This window comes from Hypanus sabinus, assembly GCF_030144855.1.
Source record: "Hypanus sabinus isolate sHypSab1 chromosome 1 unlocalized genomic scaffold, sHypSab1.hap1 SUPER_1_unloc_1, whole genome shotgun sequence".
Taxonomy (NCBI): domain Eukaryota; kingdom Metazoa; phylum Chordata; class Chondrichthyes; order Myliobatiformes; family Dasyatidae; genus Hypanus; species Hypanus sabinus.
The window spans coordinates 942,431-962,690 of NW_026778903.1; the positions used below are offsets into that span (position 1 = coordinate 942,431).

At 42.9% G+C, this 20,260-nt stretch overlaps 1 long non-coding RNA gene across 1 annotated transcript; it reads left to right on the forward strand.

Moving 5' to 3' along the window:
• The first annotated feature begins 436 nt into the window (after nucleotides 1–436).
• On the forward strand, nucleotides 437–19,256 carry LOC132385348 (uncharacterized). Its single transcript, XR_009509161.1, has 3 exons — nucleotides 437–604; nucleotides 10,384–10,489; nucleotides 17,917–19,256. It is a non-coding gene; the product is annotated as an uncharacterized LOC132385348 (long non-coding RNA).
• The last annotated feature ends 1,004 nt before the right edge of the window (nucleotides 19,257–20,260 follow it).

The following is a 20,260-nucleotide window of genomic DNA, read 5'->3' on the forward strand; positions in this document are numbered from 1 at the left end:
GGGGATTTAATTAGTTGGGGGTTTAATTAGTTCAGCCCCCTTTAACCCTGTTTTGTTCTCTGTACCATTTCCCATCTCCAGTTTCGCATCGCAACAGGCAATATATGCCCACGTTTCCCTCGCTGGGATCCCGAGTTGCCACCGACCCCCGTTCCAAACGGTAGTCACTGTACCTCCTCAGGTTGAAACCGCTACTCCTCCATCGCCAACATAATGCATTCCCGTCCCGGACACTACATACCTTCCCTTGGTAGTCACGTCCTCCATCTGATCTGATACTCCGTGTGAGCACATTCACCAAAGGAATGATCCCGTGAACTCGAAAAGGCAGGGTTTAATTCCAAGGTATCTCCTGCGAAATCGCTCCGTTTTGTCGTTTGCATCACGGGCCACGTGACTCAATACTGCATAACCCGAGCCACTTCCGGGTTCGGAAGCGGATGAGAACTGGTTCTGCTTCTTGCAACTGTTCTTCTCCCGACTTTCCAGCTCACTCCTCCCTCGTACCTTTCCCTCCGACCAGTGGGATTTGGATTGAAATCTTCCCCACTCTGCCGGCTACCACGGGGCAGTGAGACGATGCTGTTCACTGGAGGAGGAGCGGGTATGTTCAGCGTTACCGTGTCCCGAGCCCAGGGAACGGGAACGAGTGTGCCGTGAATTTAGCCTCTCCGCGGTTTAACTCAATTCTACTTGTTTGTAGAAGGATTCAAAGGGGGGAAAGGGGCCACAGTAGTTGACAAAGGAAGTCAGAGATTGCATAGCATTAAAATAAAAGGAAATATAAGGTGAGTGAGAGGACAGATGATTGGGAAGTTTTTAAGGAACAACAGAACTTAACTAAAAAGACAATACGGGGAGAAAAAATGAGGTACGAACGCAAGCTAGCCAGGAATATAAAGGAAGATAGCAAAAGCTTTTTAGTATGTGAAGAGAAAAAAGATAGTTAAGAACAATGTTGGGCCCTTGAAGAATGAATTGGGTGAAATTGTTATGGGAAATGGAGAAATGGCAGAAGAATTTAATGAGTACTTTAGATCTGTTTTCACTAAGGAAGACACAAGCAATCTCCCAGATGTATGGATGGGCCAAGGACAGAGGAAATGAAACAGATTGACATTCGGAAGGAAGACTGATGGGACTGAAGGCTGACAAATCCCCAGGACCAGATGGTCTGCACCCTAGGGTACTAAAGGAGGTGGCCCTGGAAATTGTGGATGCATTGGTAATCATTTTCCAATGTTCCTTGGATTCAGGATCAGTTCCTGAGGATTGGAGAATGGCTAATGTTATCCCACTTTTTACGAAAGAAGGGAGGGAGAAAACAGAGAACTATCGACCTGTCAGCCTGACATCGGTGGTGGGAAAGATGCTAGAGTCCATTATTAAAGATGAAATAGTGGCATATCTAGATAGCAGTGATAGGATTGGGCTGAGCCAAGATGGATTTACCGAGGATAAATCATGCTTGACTAATCTGTTGGAGTTTTTTGAAAATGTAACCAGGAAGTTAGACAGGGGAGATCCAGTGGATGTAGTGTACCTCGATTTTCAGAAGGCATTTGATAAGGTCCCACATAGAAGATTGGTGGGTAAAATCAAAGCTCAGGGCATCGGGGGGAAGGCATTGACATGGATAGAAAACTGGTTGGCAGATAGAAAGCAAAGGGTAGCGGTGAATGGGTGTTTCTTGGAATGGCAGGTGGTGACTAGTGGGGTGCCACAGGGCTCAGTATTGGGACCACAGCTGTTTACCATTTACGTTAATGATTTGGATGAAGGCATAGAAAATAACATCAGCAAATTTGCTGATGATACTAAGCTGGGTGGCAGTGTGACATGTGATGAGGATGTTAGAAGAATTCAGGGTGACTTGGATAGGCTGGGTGAGTGGGCAGATACTTGGCAGATGGCGTTTAATGTGAATAAGTGTGAGGTTATCCACTTTGGGAGTAAGAACAGGAAGGCAGATTATTATCTGAACGGTGTAGAGTTGGGTAAGGGAGAAATACAAAGAGATCTAGGAGTCCTTGTTCATCAGTCACTGAAGGTGAATGAGCAAATGCAGCAGGCAGTGAAGAAGGCTAATGGAATGTTGGCCTTTATTACAAAGGGAATTGAGTACAAGAGCAAGGAAATCCTCTTGCATTTGTACAGAGCCCTGGTGAGACCACACCTGGAGTATTGTGTACGGTTTTGGTCTCCAGGGTTAAGGAAGGACATCCTGGCTGTAGAGGAAGTGCAGCGTAGATTCATGAGGTTAATTCCTGGGATGTCTGGACTGTCTTAACCAGAGAGGTTAGAGAGACTGGGCTTGTACATGCTGGAATTAAGGAGATTGAGAGGGGATCTGATTGAAACATATAAGATTATTAAGGGATTGGACAAGATAGAGGCAGGAAATATGTTCCAGATGCTGGGAGAGTCCAGTACCAGAGGGCATGGTTTGAGAATAAGGGGTAGGTCATTTAGGACAGAGTTAAGGAGAAATTTCTTCTCCCAGACAGTTGTGGGGGTCTGGAATGCACTGCCTCGGAAGGTAGTGGAGGCTAATTCTCTGGATGCTTTCAAGAAGGAGCTAGATAGGTATCTTATGGATAGGGGAATCAAGGGATATGGGGACAAGGCAGGAACCGGGTATTGATAGGAATTGATCAGCCATGATCTCAAAATGGTGGTGCAGGCTCGAAGGGCCGAATGGTCTACTTCTGCACCTATTGTCTATTGTCTCTCTGCTCCCAGGTGAGGCTTTCCATTCCAGGACATCTCAAATGTCTAAATTCTTTAAAGGTCGTGGTGTCCCTTCTGCCATCATGAATGATGCCCTCACCTGCATCTCCTCCATTTCCCACACTTTGGCCCTCACCCCGTCCTCCCGTCACCACAACAGGGACTGTCCCCCTTGTCCTCACCTACTACCCCACCAGCCTCTGGATCCAACATATTATCCTCCGCAACTTCCGCCACCTTCAACAGGACCCCACCACCAAGCACATCTTTCCCTCTCTACCCCTATCAGCTTTTTGCAGGGATCGTTCCCTCCATGACTGCCTGGTCCACACGTCCCTCCCCACAGATCTCCCACCTGGCACTTAACCCTGCAAGTGTAAGTACTACACCTGTCCCTACACCTCCTCCCTTACCACCATTCAATGCCCCAAACAAGCCGTCCAGGTGTGGCATCACTTCACTTGTGAGTCTGTTGGGGTCATCTGTTGCATCCAGTGCTCCCGGTGCAGCCTCCTCTACATCGGCGAGACCCGACGCAGATTGGGGGACCGCTTCGTCAAACACCTCCGCTCCATCCGCCACAACAGACAGGATCTCCCGGTTGCCACCCACTTCAACTCTGCTTCACATTCCCATTTGGTTATGTCCATACATGGCCTCCTCTACTGCCATGATGAGGCCAGACTTGGATTGGAGGAACAACACCTCATATACCGTCTGGGCAGTCTTCAGCCCCTTGGCATGAACATCAAATTCTCCAACCTCTGGTAATTCCCTCCCTCTCCCTTCCCCCATCCCATTTCCACTCGTCCTCCTCCTCCTACTGCCTATCAACTCTCTCATGATTCTGCCGCCTTCTACTACACAGCACTGTCCCCTTACATTCCTTCTTCATCTTTCCTGCCTATCCCCTCCCTGCTTCCCCCCCCCATCCCTTGATCTTTCCTCTGATTGGTTTTTCACCTGGCACCTACCAGCCTTCTCCTTCTCTTCCCCCCACCCCCCACCTTCGTTATAGGGCCCCTGCCCCCTCCATCTTCAGTCCTGATGAGGGTCTCGGCCCGAAACATTGACTATTCGTTTCCACGGATGCTGCCTGACCTGCTGAGTTCCTCCAATGTGTTGTATGTGTTGTTTTGACTCCAGCATCTGCAGAGTATTTTGTTTTCTTTTGGGCTGCCTTGAAATTACAAAACTATCTGTATTGTTGTAACTTTCGGTTCCTGTTTAAACTTTTTTCCTCTTCCTTGTTCATGAGTTTCCTATGCAACTTGGTTAACCCTTTACATAATATATGGCTTATTTAAGGAAAATGGATAATATTATTAACTTTGTTTCATGGAACACGAATGGTTTGAATCATCCAATTAAACGAAAGAAGTTTTTCAAAATTTTTCATAGTTTGAATGCTCAGATTATTTTTGCGCAGCAGACTCATGAGGAAGGAGGATAATTAGCTTTTATTTTAGGTTTTGGATAGGGCAACAGTTTCACTCAAACTCATCAACCAAAGTGAAAGGTGTTTCCATTTTTATAGACCCTTCAATCTCACTTGTTCGTCATGACATAATCTCAGATCCTTATGGTTAATGACTGGTTTACTCTATAACCAAAAAGTAGTTTTGGTTAATGTTTATGCAGCAAATACAGACTACCCTGAATTCTTTAAGCAGCTATTTATATCTCTTCCTAAATTAAATGAATATAGGTTAATAATGGGCGGAGATTTTAATTGCTGTTTGAATCCTATGTTGGTTATGTCTGCACCCAATCAGGTACTTCCAAACAAATCTGCTACCTTTATTAATTCCTTTTTAGTTGACTCAGGAATTTTAGAAATTTGGAGGGTTTTTACATCCTAATGAAAGAGTTCTTTCTTTTCTCACATTTGTCATAATTACTCTGGAATTGATTATTTCTTTATTGATTCTCATTTAGTTTCATCTGTTACTACCTGTGAGTATGATGCAATCGCCATTTCCAATCATGCCCTTTGAAATGATCAATTAAATTTAATGATGTGACTTTTAGTACTAGACAATGGTGGTTCAATTCTATCTTGCTTCAAGATTCAAATTTTGTTAATTTCATTAAAGAACAGATTGAATTTTTCCTTTCATCTAATTCAACGGAAGAAATTTCCGGTGGGATATTATGGGATACCTCCAAAGCATTTATCCATGGACAAATTATTTCATATTCTGCGGGATTGGAAAAAATGAATTAATAGTGAGATACATACATTGGTTGATAAGATTAAAGCAGTTGATAAATAATATTCTATTGCTCCCAATTTGGAGCTTTACAGAGAGAGTTGAACTTCAGATACAACATAGCTTGTTATTAACATCGCTGATTGAAAACCAATTACTTAAATCTAGGAGTCAATTTTATATACGTGGTGATAAATCAAATAAATTATTGGCTAATCAATTGAAAGCTGCTTTGGCGGAACGACAGATTAATAGATTAATAAAGTTCTTAGACGGGACAGTACTTTGTCGGTTAACCATGATGAAATTAATAAATCTTTTCAAGAATTTTATACTAATTTATACCAATCTGAATTTCTGGTTGATCCTAATATAATGCATGATTTTTTTAAGGAAATTAAATATTCTGAAATTACCAGTTCATGAATATTTTGCATTAGATGCACCCATTACTGAAGAAGGCAATTTTTTCAATAAATTCTGGTAAAGCATCTGGCCCAGATGGATATACAGCTGAAATTAAAAAAAAAAACTTCTTGAGATTTACTCTCTCCCTGGTTATGCAGAATGTTTAAAGATGCTTTATTAGTAGGTAAATTACCACAATCCTTTTATGAAGCATCTATTTCTTTAATTCCTAAAGACCTCACTGAATGTGCGTCATACCAGCCCATATCTTTGTTGAATGTGGATTCTAAGATCTTTTCCAAAATATTAGCAATTAGATTAGAGAAGATATTGCCTCAAATTATTTCTGAGGATCAGACAGGATTTATTAAAAATCGTTACTCACATTTTAACATTAGGAGGTTGATGAACATTGTGTACACTACGTCATCTAATACTTCAAAATGTTTTATTTTGCTTGACGCTGAGGCGTTTGATAGACATGAATGGGATTATTTAATATACTCGAGAAATTTAATTTTAGTTCATCTTGGATTCGACTGTTATACCCTTGGCTGCTGTATTAACCAATAATCAGAGATCCCCTTTCTTTTGGGCTTTTTCAAGGTACCAGACAGGGCTGTCCTTTTAGCCCTTTACTATTTGATATCCTTGGAGCCCTTGGCAATTGTTATTCATGATTTACCTGATATTTGGCATTATGCAGGGGAATAGGACGCATAAAATATCACTATATGTAGATGACCTGTTATATATTTCTAACTCATAACTGCAGGAATGGATTTCTAACACTACTTGCCCAGTTTAGTAGCTTTTCTGGTTACAAATTGAGTCTTGATAAGAGTGTGCTTTTCCCATTAAGTATGCAAATTCCAATTTACAGACAATCACCATTTAGATTGGTTACTGATTATTTTACTTGGGGGTTAAAATTGCTAAGTATAAGGATCTACTAAAAGTTAATTTTTTTTTACCTTTTAATTGATCATGTTAAACAACTGTTTACTAAATAGTCCCCAATGTCCTTATCTTTGATTGGTAGAATTAATGCGATTAAGATGTTTATTTTACCTACATTTCTGTAACTATTTCAGGAGGTATCAATTTTTATTCCCAAATCTTTTTTTGATATTATTGATTCTAAAATTTCTTCATATATATTGCAGTATAGAAATCCCAGCTTAAGAAAGAAATATTTACAGAAATCAAAAAAGGAAGGCAGTTTGGCTTTGCCAAATCTTAGATTTTATTATTGGGCAATTTATATTCGTTATATAATGTTTTGGACACGTGCTGGATGAAACTCAATCCCTAAGATGGTTGAACCTTGAGTGGGATTCTCTTCAGGGGTTTTCATTGGCTTCTAGTCTAGGAGCTGTGCTTCCCTTTGCAGTTACTAAATTGAATAAAGAAATGATTAATCCAACATACAATACAAATATGGTTTCAATTTCATAAATATTTTGGATTGAATAAATTTATCCTGTCAATTGCTATTGTAACTTTTTTTTCCAACCGTCTACAATTGACCAAGCTTTTGTTTTGAGGAAACCAAAAGGAATAACATGTTTTCATGATTTATTCATGGATGATTGTTTTATGTCTTCTGCTTCTTCTGAATTCCAGTCAGTACATTCCCAAGCGACTCAATCTGTCCTCATAGTCCAATCCCCTCATCTCTAGAATCAGCCTGGTGAGCACCACCTCCAAAGCCAGTCCATCCTTCCTCAAGTTGGGAGACCAGAACTGCATGCAGTTCTCCAGGTGCGGCCTCACCAGTACCCTGTACAGTTGCAGCATAGCCTCGTTGCTCTTAAATCCAATCTCTCTAGCAATGAAGGCCAACATCCCATTTGCCTTCTCGATAGCCTGCTGCACCTGCAAACCAACCTTTTGTGATTCATGCACAATCACTCCCTGGTCCCTGTGCACAGTACCATGCTGTAATTTTTCCCCATTTAACTAATAATCTGCTCTTCCATTTTTCCTTCCCAAGCATTTACACATTTACCAACATTGTATTCCGTCAGTGAGACCCTTGCCCTCTCACTTAACCTATCTATATCCGTCTGCGGACTCTATGTATCTTTGGCACAATTTGCTTTTACACTCAATTTAGCATCATCAGCAAACTTAGATACACTACACTCGGTCCCTTCTTCCAGATCTGACACAAGATCCGCTACCGCTCCCTGGACATAGGATCTGTACGTCTCTCCCACTCACACACACATTCCCGTTCCATCATTGGGAGTATCTACAGGAGGAGCTGCCTTGAGAAGGCAACAACCATCATCAAAGATCCCCACTTTTGGGCCATGCAATCTTCTCACAGCTCCCATCATTCAGCCCTCCACACTGTCTACAACACCCCCAACTTTTGTGCCATCAGCAAATGTACTAACCCATCCCTCCACTTCCTCATCCAGGTCACTTATAAAATTCACAAGAAGCAGGGGTCCCAGAACAGATCCCTGAAGCACACCGCTGGTCACCGAACTCCACGCAGGAGTACGAGCTATCTATAACCAAACTTTGCCTTCTGTGGGCAAGCCAATTCTGCATCCACAAAGCAAGGTCTCTTTGTATCCCATGCCTCCTTACTTTCTGAATGAGCCTTGCATGGGGAACCTTCTCAAATGTCCTGGTGAAATCCCTATACAGTGGCATGCAAAAGTTTGGGCACCCCGGTCAAAATTTCTGTTACTGTGAATAGCTAAGTGAGTAAAAGATGACCTGATTTCCAAAAGGCATGAAGTTAAAGATGACACATTTCCTTAATATTTTAAGCAAGATTACTTTTTTATTTCCATCTTTCACAGTTTCAAAACAACAAAAAAATGAAAAGAGCCCGAAGGAAAGTTTGGGCATCCTGTATGGTCAGTACTTAGTAACACCCCCTTTGGCAAGTATCACAGATCGTAAACACTTTCTGTAGCCAGAATTTGCTAGTATTTAATTGAATTCATTCTTCCCTCTACCAGTGAAATGTTCCCCGTTCACTGTTCACTGGCTGCAACACAAGCCCGGGGGGGGGGGGGGGGGAAGAGGAGGGGGCAGTTGGAGAGGTGTTCTTTTCATGAAATTCTACACTTTTCTCCCCCCAAACATACCTTTGCTCATTGTGGTCAAAAATTTCTATTTTAACTTCATCAGTCCACAGGACTTGTTTCTAGAATGCATCAGGTTTGTTTAGATGTTCCTTTGCAAACTTCTGACACTGAATTTTGTGGTGAGGATGCAGGAAAGGTTTTCTTCTGCTGATTCTTCCATGAAGGTCATATTTGTGCAGGTGTCACAGCCCAGTAGAACAGTGCACCACCACTCCAGAGTCTGCTAAATCTTCCTGAAGGTCTTTTTGCGGTCAAACAGGGGTTTTGAGTTGCCTTTCTAGCAATCCTCCATGCAGTTTTGCTTGGAAGGTTTTCTTGGTCTTCCAGACCTCAACTTGACCTCCACCATTCCTGTTAACTGCCATTTCTTAATTACATCACGAACTAAGGAAACGGCTACCTGAAAACGCTTTGCTATCTTATAGCATTCTCCTGCTTTGTGGGCATCATTTATTTTAATCTTCAGAGTGCTGAAAGATCGGCTGGCAGTGTTGGTCTAGAGAAACCTGAGGTGGAAAACCTCTTGTTTGTGTGGATGCTGTGTGATCTGTTCCCCCGTTACAAATCAGTACCACGAAATAACAGCAAGTACAATTAAATGATTTAACTCTTTAATTCTCCATCTGACTAAAGGATTAGTAAAGTAAAACAAAAAGAAAAGGGCCAATTTTAATGAAACAGTCAAGTGGGCACAAGTTGGAGCTCACAGTTTTCTCCTGCTGGTCCTTTTCTTTTCACAATATTTTTATTCCGAAGAAAAAACAAGATTTACAGAGTGCAACACATAGATACATATCGACATAAATTGTGTACATTCATATATTGTAATAAAATTGATCAAAATGTTATACATAAAGGTATACCACTCAGTAATCAAAAATTTAAAGGTAGGTCATACATCATAAAAGAAATTTTTTATATAAAAAAAAAGTCAACCCCCTACCAACTACCAAAGAAAAAAGCTGATGGATGATAATGGATAATTAGAAAAAAAACCATATTCGCTTAAGAAGATAGAAATATACATAAAAGTCTGTGCTCTGTTATGCTTTATAAATTGGAAAAGTAATTTAGGAAAGGTCCCCAGATATCATAAAAAGATTGTTTCAAATTTAAGACTGAGCAGCGGATCTTCTCTAAGTTTAAATAAAACATAATATCACGTAGCCATTGAAGATGTGTAGGAGGGGTAGACTCCTTCCATTTAAGTAAGATTGCTCTCCTTGCTAAAAGAGAGGTAAAAACTAAAACCTGTAAGTTAGGAGTATTTAAAGTTGTATCTTCATTTGCAATAATAGCAAACAAGATGGTAAGGGGATTTGGGTCAAATTGGACCCTAAAAAGTTGTGAGAAGGTATGGAATACTTCCCGCCAAAACTTTTCAATTTTAGGGCAAAACCAAAACATGAATTAAAGAGGCATCAGCAGAGTTGCATTTATTACAAAGTGGAGAAACATTCGGATAAAAACAGAGTTTCCAGTGATACAGAATAACCTATCAACTGGTCAGGTTCAATTGTATGACACACACTGCAAAGGAGCTTCTGGAAAAGTACAGAATCACCTGTACTACTGTTACTGAAAACTCAATGAACAATTACTCATACAGGTGATTATATAAGCATTATTAGCAAACTGGAAGAACAAGAACAATGTTACTCTAATCCAACACTACCTTCCTGTCTGCACTGAAACAATGTCAAAGGTCAACAGCAAAATAAAACACCTTAAGGAAGGTCTTACCTGCTCCCCCTCCCCACACCTGGGTCACTTACTCACCCTCTTCACGCCAGAGCCTCTCACTCCCAACTCCAAAGTCTCCAGCCTGCTTGACCCCAACTTCTTTCTAGTAGCTGCTGTTCATTACCTGATTACCCAATCACTGTCGACTATCAATTTGCAAATGTGTCTCCTTGAAGGTCCTAGTGAGGTGAAACTTACCACCAAGTGGGACGGGAAAACGTTCGAAAAAACAACAGAGGGCAACGACAACAGCCACAAGGAAGGAAAAGTTGAAGTATGAAGGTAAGCGAGTTTAGCAAGAGTGCATGGCATTTCAGGAGAAATACGAGCATGGATAGAGCTTTGGCTATTGGAAGGGGGCAAAGAGTGGGAACTAAGAGGTCCTTTTCTGATTGGCTGCCGTTCCTCAGGGGTCAGTTTTGGGACTACTTCTCTGTACATTGTATATCAGTGATTTGGCTGACAGGATCTCTGGCTTTGTGGCCAAGATTGTGGATGATACAGAGATAGATGGAGGGGCAGGTAGAATTGTGGAAGGAGAGAGGGTGCAGAAGGACTTGGATTGATTCTGAGAATAGGCAAAGAAATGACAATTTTCCAAATGGAGAGAATATGTAAAAATCATGAGGTGCAAAAGGACATGCTAGTCCTTGTGCAGGATTCCCAAGGTTAACTTGCAGATGGAATCGGTGGGAAGGAAGGCAAATGCAATTTTAGCATTCATTTCGAGAGGACTAGACTAGTAAAGCAGCGATGTAATGCTGAGGCTTTGTAAGGCTCTGGTGAGGCCTGATTCGGATTATTGTGAGCAGTTTTGTGCTCCTTATCTAAGAAAGGATGTGCTGATATTGGGAGGGTTCAAAGGGGGTTCAGGAAATTGATCCCAGCAATGTAAGGCTTCTCAAATGAGGGAAGTTTGGCTCTGAGCCTGCACTTGCTGGAATTTAGGGAAATAGAAGGTGGGGGAGGATCTCACTGAATCCTATTGAATGTTGGAAGGCCAAGATGGAGTGGGTGTGGAGAGGATGTTTCCTATAGTGAGGGAGCCTAGGACGAGAGGGCACAACCTCAGGGTTGTCCATTTATAACAGAGATCGGGAGGAATTTCTTCAGCCAGAAGGTGGTGAATCTGTGGAATTCATTGCCACAGGGGTCTGTGGAGGCCAGGTCACTGGGTGTATTTAAGGCAGAGATTCATAGGTTCTTGATAAGTCAGGGCGTGAAAGATTACGGGAGGAAGGCAAGCGAATGGAGTCGAGAGGGAAATGGATCAGTCATGATCAAACGGTGGAGTTGATTTGAAGAACCGAATGGCCTAATTTGTTCCTCTGTCTTTTGGTCTAAGTCGCCTTGCTCACCACCCCCTCTCCTCATTACTGCTGTGAGGGAGGAGGTAGCAGAGCCTGAGGACGGACACTCATCATGGACAGAACAGTAGCATAACGGGTAGCAGGTCACTATTACAGAGCCAGGGACACTGGTTCGATTCCCACCACCATCTGTAAAGAGATGTATGTTCTTCCCGTCACCGCACGGGATCCGAAGGGTGCTCAGGTTTCTGGTTTACTCCCAGCTTCCAAAGACACCCAGATGAATGGGTTAATTGGTCAGATGGGTGTGATTTAGCAGAACAGGTTCATCGGGTTGGAAGACCCTGTTACTGTGGTTTATTTCTCTACAAATTAAAGACCAGTTTTAGAACAGCTTCCTAATGTTCATCAGATGTCTGAATGGTCCGTGAACCCATGAACACCAGCTCACTATCATCTCCCTTTCTGCATAATCTACTTTTTACACATTTCTTATTCTACTTTTTTATGTATTCCACTGCGTTGGTGCTTCAACAGAAAAAACTGTCATGTGTATCTCAGTGATAATGAACCTGATCTGATTCTGAACTTGTTCAAATGTCAGTGTTTATTTTGTTGTGTGTTATGTATAAGTCTGTCGGATCTACCAATTCCATTTCCCTGACATTTTTGTCTGCACCCTGCCCTGGGATATCTTCCCAAAATCAACACCTCACACTTAGCATCATGGAATCATAGAAAGCTAAAGCATAGAAACAGGCCCTTTAACATAGAAATCAAAATCACATCCACCACTTTTGCCAGCAGCTTGTTCCACACTCTTTCCCCCCCCCCCACCTCGGTGAAGTGGTTTCCCCTCATGATCCCCTTAAACATTTCACTTTCACCCTTAACCCATGACCTCCAGTTGTCGTGTCACCCAATCTCAGTGGAAAAAGTCTGCTTGTATTTACCCTATCTATACCCTTCATAATGTTGTATACCTCTATCAAATCTCCCCTCAGTCTTCTATGTTCCAGGGAATAAAGTTATAACCGACTCAATCTTTTCTTGTTCCTCATGTCTCCAGTCCTGGCAACATCCTGTAAATTTTCTCTGCAAACTTTCAATCTTATTTGCATCTTTCCTGTAGGTAGGTGACCAAAACTGCACCCAGTTCTCCAAATTAGGCCTCACCAACATCATACAACTTGAACATAGCAACCCATCTCCTGTGCTCACTATTTTGATCGATGAAGGCCAATATGCCAAATACTTTCTTTAAGACCCTAGCTACCTGCAACACACATTTTCAATGAATTATGGTTGTGCATTCCCAGGCCCCTTTGTTCCACCACACTCCTCAGTGCCCGACCATTCAATGTAAGACGTACCCTGGTTGGTCCTACTGAAATTCAACACCTCGTACTTGTCTGCATGAAATTCCATCTGCCATTTTTCATCCCATTTTTCCAGCTGGTATGGATCCCACTGTAGGCTATGATCATCTTCCTCACTGTCCACTACAACACAAATCTTGGCATCATCTGCAAATTTACTGATCCAGTTTACCACATTATCATCCAGAATGTTGATACAGATGACAAACAACAACAGACACATCACCGACCCCTACAGCAGTCCACTAGTCACAGAGGAAACTATCTGTTACCGATCTCTGGCTTCTTCCATAATCCAATTTACTACCTCATCTTCAATGTCAAGTAATGGAATCGTCTTGACCAATGTCCCATGCGGGACTTTGTCAAAGGCCTTACTGAAGTCCACGTAGATAACATGCACTGCCTTGACCGTATTGACCAATTTCCCATGTGGGACTTTGTCAAAGGCCTTGCTGAAGTCCACGTAGATAACATCCACTGCCTTGATCGTATTGACCAATGTCCCATGTGGGACTTTGTCAAAGGCCTTGCTGAAGTCCACGTAGATAACATCCACTGCCTTGATCGTATTGACCAATGTCCCATGTGGGACTTTGTCAAAGGCCTTGCTGAAATCCACATAGATAACATCCACTCCCTTGCCTTTATCAACTTTCCTGGTAACTTCCTCGAAAAACTCTATAAGATTGGTTAGACACGACCTACCACACACAAAGCCATCCTGACTATCCCTAATCAATCCCGTCTATTAAATACTCATATTTAAGAATACCGTCCGATAACTTTCTCACTACTGATGTCAGACTCAGCGGCCTATAATTTCCTGGTTCATTCCTAGAGCCTTTCGTAAGCAGCAGAACAGCATCAGCTATTCTTCACTCATCTCGTACCTCACCTGTCATGAAGGATGATTTAACTAGGACCCCTGCAGTTTCAGCACTTGCATTCCACAGGGTCCGAGGAAATACCTTGTGAGGAGTGAGCACCTCCTCTGTAATCTGTACAGGCTCCAGGTCCTCACTGCTGCTTGGCCTCACTTCTTTTGACTCTGTGTCCATCTCCCAAGTTGATACAGATGCGTAAAATCAATTTAAGATCTCCCCGTTTCTTTTGGCTTCAAGCCTAGATTACCATTGTGATCTTGCAGTGGACCAATTTTGTCCTTTGCAATCCTTTTGCTCTTAACATACTGTGTCTGTAGAAGCCCTTAGGATTCTCCTGCTACTTGGTCTGTTGGAGCAACTTAATGCCTTCTTTTAGCCTTCCTTGTTTCTTTAAGTGTTCTCTTGCATTGCCTTGAAATTCAAGTCAAGTCAACTTTTATTGTCATTTCGACCATTACTGCTGGTACAGTGCATAGTAAAAATGAGACAACGTTTTTCAGGACCATGGTTTACATGACACAGTACAAAAAACTAGACTGAAGTACGTAATAAAAAAAACAGAGAAAGCTACACTAGACTGCAGACGTACACATGACTGCGTAAAGAGCACAAAAATAGTGCAGGCTTTACAATAAATCATAAGCTGGACAATAGGGCAAGGTGTCAGTCCAAGCTAATGACATAATGATCACTAGATGCAAAGTTTTCGAGTTTAACTCCAGCTGCCATTCCTTGGCCCTGTTCCCCAGGTCATCTGGAATTCCGTGTATTCCGAGATAACCCTCTTCACTGTGCACTACCTCACCAACTTTGTTGATCGGGTAAACTTATTTGAAGAGGGACACTGCACAATCCCTTCGGTACACCATTGGTCACAGGCCCCCACTTTAGAGGAACTCCATTCCCATCGCAACTCTTAACTACCAAGGCCAATATTGTGTCCATTTCCTTATCTCACCCTCGATCCTACGTGTTCTCACCTTCCAGACTAGCTACAACATGACATCTTTTCAAAGACCCCATAGACAACATCTGCCTTGCCATGTCAATCCTCTTGGCCACAGCTTGTCCCCACCGTGTATCTCACCCACCCAATGGCTTATGTGAAGTAATGGTCTGGAGGGATCTAAATGAGGTCTCCACCATTCGTGGCCCTGCTGCCTACCTGTTGCTGTACCCAGCCCACAGTCACCCACTCTTTGGCTCAGAGGTGCTCCCTCCCCCGATGCTCCCTCATTGGCCCTGCATACAATAACAATATGTTACAAAGGAAGAGAATTTAGCAAAAAAAAAGCACCTAAATTAAAGACAAGTAAGCTTAGTGTCCTCCCCAAGCCCCACAACACAAGAAAAAACAACAGCAACTCCAGGCCAACCACAACACAATATAGAGAGGACAGCCAAGCTCCCAGACTGTGAATACACTCAGCAACAGAGGATAATAATGCCTTCTACCAGAAGAAAAAAGGAGCTGAAAGCAAGGGACCGAAGAGAAAAAAAAAACCTAGTCAAGAGGAAGGTTATGAAAGTACTCGATAAAAGGTCCCCAGACCTTATGGAACTTTAGATCCGAATTGAGAACTGAATAATGAATTTTTTCGAGGTCCAAACAGGCCACGATGTCGTTAAGCCATTGAGCATGAGTGGGCGGGGCAGCATCTCTCCATCTGAGGAGGATCAAGCGTCTAGCCAGGAGAGAGGCAAAGGATAATATTCGGCATTTGGTCGGACCCAGACATAAATCTGTCTCGCCCCAGAAACCGAACAAAGCAATTAAGGGGTTTGGTTCTAGGTGTTGATTCAGAATATATGATAACATAGTGAAGACATCTTTCCAAAATTTCTCCAAGCTAGGACAGAACCAGTACATATGAATAAAAGAGGCCTCACCCCTCTTGCATTTATCACAGAGCGGACTAATGTCAGGGTAGAATCGAGATTGTTTAGATTTAGACATATGGGCTCTATGAACAATCTTAAGCTGTAAAAGGCAGTGGCGAGCACAAAGAGAGGTTGAGTTAACCGATTTGAGAACTGAATCCCAGCTCTCCTCAGATAAAGAGATATTTAAATCCTGCTCCCAGGCCATTTTGATTTTATCCATGGGGGTCCGTCGTAAGGCCGCTAGTTTATCTCGGATGATTGATATTAAGCCTTTACCTAGTGGATTCATGGAAAGAAATAGGTCCATAGTATTTTTCGCAGGCATTTCAGGGAAGTTAGGAATTAAAGGAGCAATAAAGTGTCGGATTTGGATATATCTGAAAAAATGAGCATTGGGCAGATTGAACTTAACAGAGAGCTGCTGAAAAGAAGCAAAGCGATTATCAATGAAAAGATCTTCAAAATGTCTAATGCCCTTCCTATACCAAACCTGGAATGCTGAATCGTATGTAGTAGGTAGAAATAGGTGATTATGTACGACAGGGCTGGAAACGGAAAACCCCTGGAAACCATAGGATTTCCTGATCTGAGCCCATATACGCAAAGTGTGCTAACAAGAGGATTAGCTATTGATCTGGGCAGACTACTAGGGAGTGCAGAGATAGATAATTCTTTGGTGGAGCTCAGCTCCATCGCCACCCAGTTAGGGCACTCAGGTTGGCCATGGAAGAAAGACCAGAAGGTAGCACAACGTATATTGGCCGCCCAATAATATAAACGAAAGCTAGGTAAAGCCATGCCGCCCTCCTTTTTAGATTTTTGGAGATGGACCTTACCAATTCTAGAGCGCTTATTCTGCCACAGATATGACAAAATAATAGAATCTAAGGAATCAAAAAAAGATTTAGGAATAAAAATTGGGATAGATTGAAATAGGTATAAAAATTTGGGGAGAACATACATTTTATCTGGAGGGATCTAAATGAGGTCTCCACCATTCATGGCCCTGCTGCCTACCTGTTGCTGTACCCAGCCCACAGCCACTCCCTTTTTGGCTCAGAGGTGCTCCCTCATTGGCCCTGAGGTACTTCCTTCTAGCTCCCTTGAAACCGGTCACTTCCTCCAGCTCAGACGTGCCACCCCCACCAAATGGATGATCCTTCCCCCGTCCAGTGCTGCTCATGGCCTGGGCTCCTTCTGCTCCTGCACACGGAGTGGCTGAGTCAGGTGTGGAAGCCCCTCAAACGCTGAAAGGGTTTATTAACCTGAGGAGCTATGTAAGAGTTGAATGAAAGTTTTCAAAGGAAAATGAATAAGGTAAACAGTAATACTCAGATCTTGAGTTGCAAAGAGTCCTTGAACGTGAGCCTGTAGGTCGTAGAATCAGTTCAGGGTGAAGTTATCCACGCCGGTACAGGAGTCTGATAGTTGAAAGGTAATACCTGTTCCTGAAGCTGGTGGTGTGGGACCAAAGGCTTCTGACCCTTCTGCCTGATTGTATCAGTGAGATGAGGGTGTTGTCAGGACCGCGAGGGTCTTTGATGATGAACGCTGTTTCCTTGTGGCAGTGTTCCTTGTAAATGTGCCCATTCCTGGGAATGCCTGTGATGGACTGGACTGTATCCACCACTTTCTTCAGCATTTTCCGTCCTTGGGCATTGGAGTTTCCACACCAGGCTGCGATGCAACCAGCTGGAATGTTCTCCACTCCACGTCATTAGAACTTTGTCAGTTTTTGTTGACATGTGAATCTACACAAGTAAGAAAGTAGAGGTGCGGTTGAGCCTTTGTGATGACGCTTACGTGCCGGTCCCAGAATAGATCCCCTGATGTGATGATGCCAAGGAATTTTTACCGTACTGACTCCCTCTGCCCAAGTGAGGACTGGCTCATGTACCTCCGGTTTCCTCCTATAGTCTGTAATCAGCTCTTGGCTTTGCTGACATAGACCATGAAATATAAGAACAGAATTAGGACATTTGGCCCATCAAGTCTACTCTAGCATTCCAACATAGCTGAACCATTTTTCCCTCTCCGCCCCAAACTCCTGCCTTCTCCCATATCCCTTCATCCCTGACCAATCCATCAATCTCTGCCTTAAATATACCCAGTGACTTGACCAACACAGCCATCTGTGGCAACAAGTTATGGGTTGTGTGTGAGGGTGTGTTTTGGTTGTGTGTTTGTGTGAGGGTGACTGCAGGTTGAAGAAGGGAGATCGGGGCACTCAATGGATTTCTTGTTTTTAGCCGAGACACCAGACACGCTGGTCAGACGGATGTAGCAGTCTGTCACATGATCCTTCTGCTCCCGCCATATCATCAGGACAGCGCAGAATTGACTTCCGAGCACCTCCGAGCCAAGCTTTACGATGGACAGTGCATGTTGTGCAACAACGTGAGGAGCCCAGGCTTTGTCTGAATCGCCAATTTTCCACCCAAAGAACAGTAAAGGCTTTCTCAATAAGAGGAGTCAATTTCCTTCTTTGAGATCTTAGTGTATACTCGTCAGAAATGTGACAGAGAGTCGTAGTTGTTGCAACATTGGCAAGACATTCTGCAATCACAAATACTCCTGAAAATACTTTATTATAATGAATACAGTAGATGAACATCAATGTGATTGCAAACCAATATCATGTAAACACAATGCATAGAATGGTGTGTGTGTGATGCTTTATTCCCTTTCGAAAACCTGTCCTGCCTTGTAGCATCCACCCTGCCTAAGCAAGCCCAGGAATACCTGGACACGATGGAGATCTTTTCACTTTACATTGCGGGCAACATTTTAATTGATTTGAATAATGAATTGAAATAACAAATATAGGTGATTTTTGAAAAATGGTGAGTGATAGGGAGATTTCATGGTGATTTTGCTTGATCAGCAGCCCAAAATCCATAAAGTACACCAAAAGTATTCAGGAAGCAATTCTTTGTTGTCCGGTGTTACTGACCTTGTCGGAGGGAAACCAGAGGGTCATGAGCCAGTCCTCATCGGAAGGTCAGAGGTGGAGAGGGTCAGCAACTTTAAATTCCGAGGTGTTAGTATTTCAAATGACCTGTCCTGGGTTAACAAATAAATGCAATTATGAAGAAAGCATGGCAGCAAGATTCAGCATGACCTCTAAAACTTTGACAAACTTCTATAGATGAGCGGTGGAGAGTATATTGACCAGCTGCTTCACAGCCTGGTATGGAAACACCAATGCCCTCGAATGGAAAATGCTACAAAAAGTAGTGGATATGGCCCAGTCCACCATGGGTCAGCAACCCCAACTGTTGTGCACATTGACATGAAATGTTGTCGCAGGAAAGCAGCATCCTTCATCAGGGACCACCCCATCACCCAGGACATGCTCTCCTCTCGGTGCTGCCATCAGGAATTAGGAACAGAAACCTTAAGACTCACACCCATGGTTCAGGAACAGTTATTACCCCTCAGCCATCAGGTTGTTGAACCAAATGTGATCATTTTCCTTGTCCCATCATGGAAATGTTCCTACAACCGATGAGATTTTCAAGGACCCTTCATTTCATGTTCTTGATATTTTTGCTTATTTATTTATTATTATTAATTCTTAATTTTGTATTTGCACAGTGTGTTGTCTTCTGCACTCAGGCTGACAGCCCCAGTGGGTGGATTTTCATTCATTCTGTTATGGTTATTCCGAGCGTGTGACCACAAGAAAGTGAATCTCAGGGTTGTGTATAGTGACATATATGCACTATGATATTAAAGTTTACTTTGAACATTGGCCTGTGGTTCACTACAGGGTACCTAATGTGTAAAGTGTTAAACCTGAGTTGTGAATGTTGGAGATATGACTGGTGGGTTTGTGACTAACACAAGTTGGTGGTGTTGTGGAGAGAAAGGAAGGTTGTCATGGATACAGATCACATGGAAAGTTGTTCCGAGAGAGGGCAGATGGAGTTCATTACAGGAACGGTACTAACATGGACAGAAGATTGGTTGACTGGCAGAAGGTGAAGAGTGGGATTGAAGGAGAGCATTGTCTGGTTGGCTGCCAGGGACTAGTGGTGTTCCACAGGGGCCGGCGTTGGGACCACTTCTTTTCACAGCATAGGCCAATGATTTGCGTGGCAGAATTGATAGTTTTCTGGCCAAGTTTAAGAATGATACAAAGATAGGTTGAGGGGCGAGTAGTGTTGAGGAAGCTGGGAGTCTGCAGAAGAACAAATTAGGAGAATGGGCAAAGAACACAGACACATAGAATAGTACAGCACATTACAGGCCCTAGTGTATCTACCTCCACCACTGACTCAGGCCGTGCATTCCATGAACCTACCACGCTCTGAGTGAAAAACCTTCCTCTAATATCCCCCTTGAACTTCCCGCCCTTTACCGTAAAGCCATGTCCTCTTGTACTGAGCAGTGGTGCCCTGGGGAAGAGGCACTGGCTGTCCACTCTGTCTATTCCTCTTAATATCTTGTACACCTCTATCATGTCTCCTCTCATCCTCCTTCTCTCCAAAGAGAAAAGCCCTAGCTCCCTTGCTCTCTGATCATAATCCATACTCTCTAAACCAGGCAGCATCCTGGTAAATCTCCTCTGTACCCTTTCCAATGTTTCCA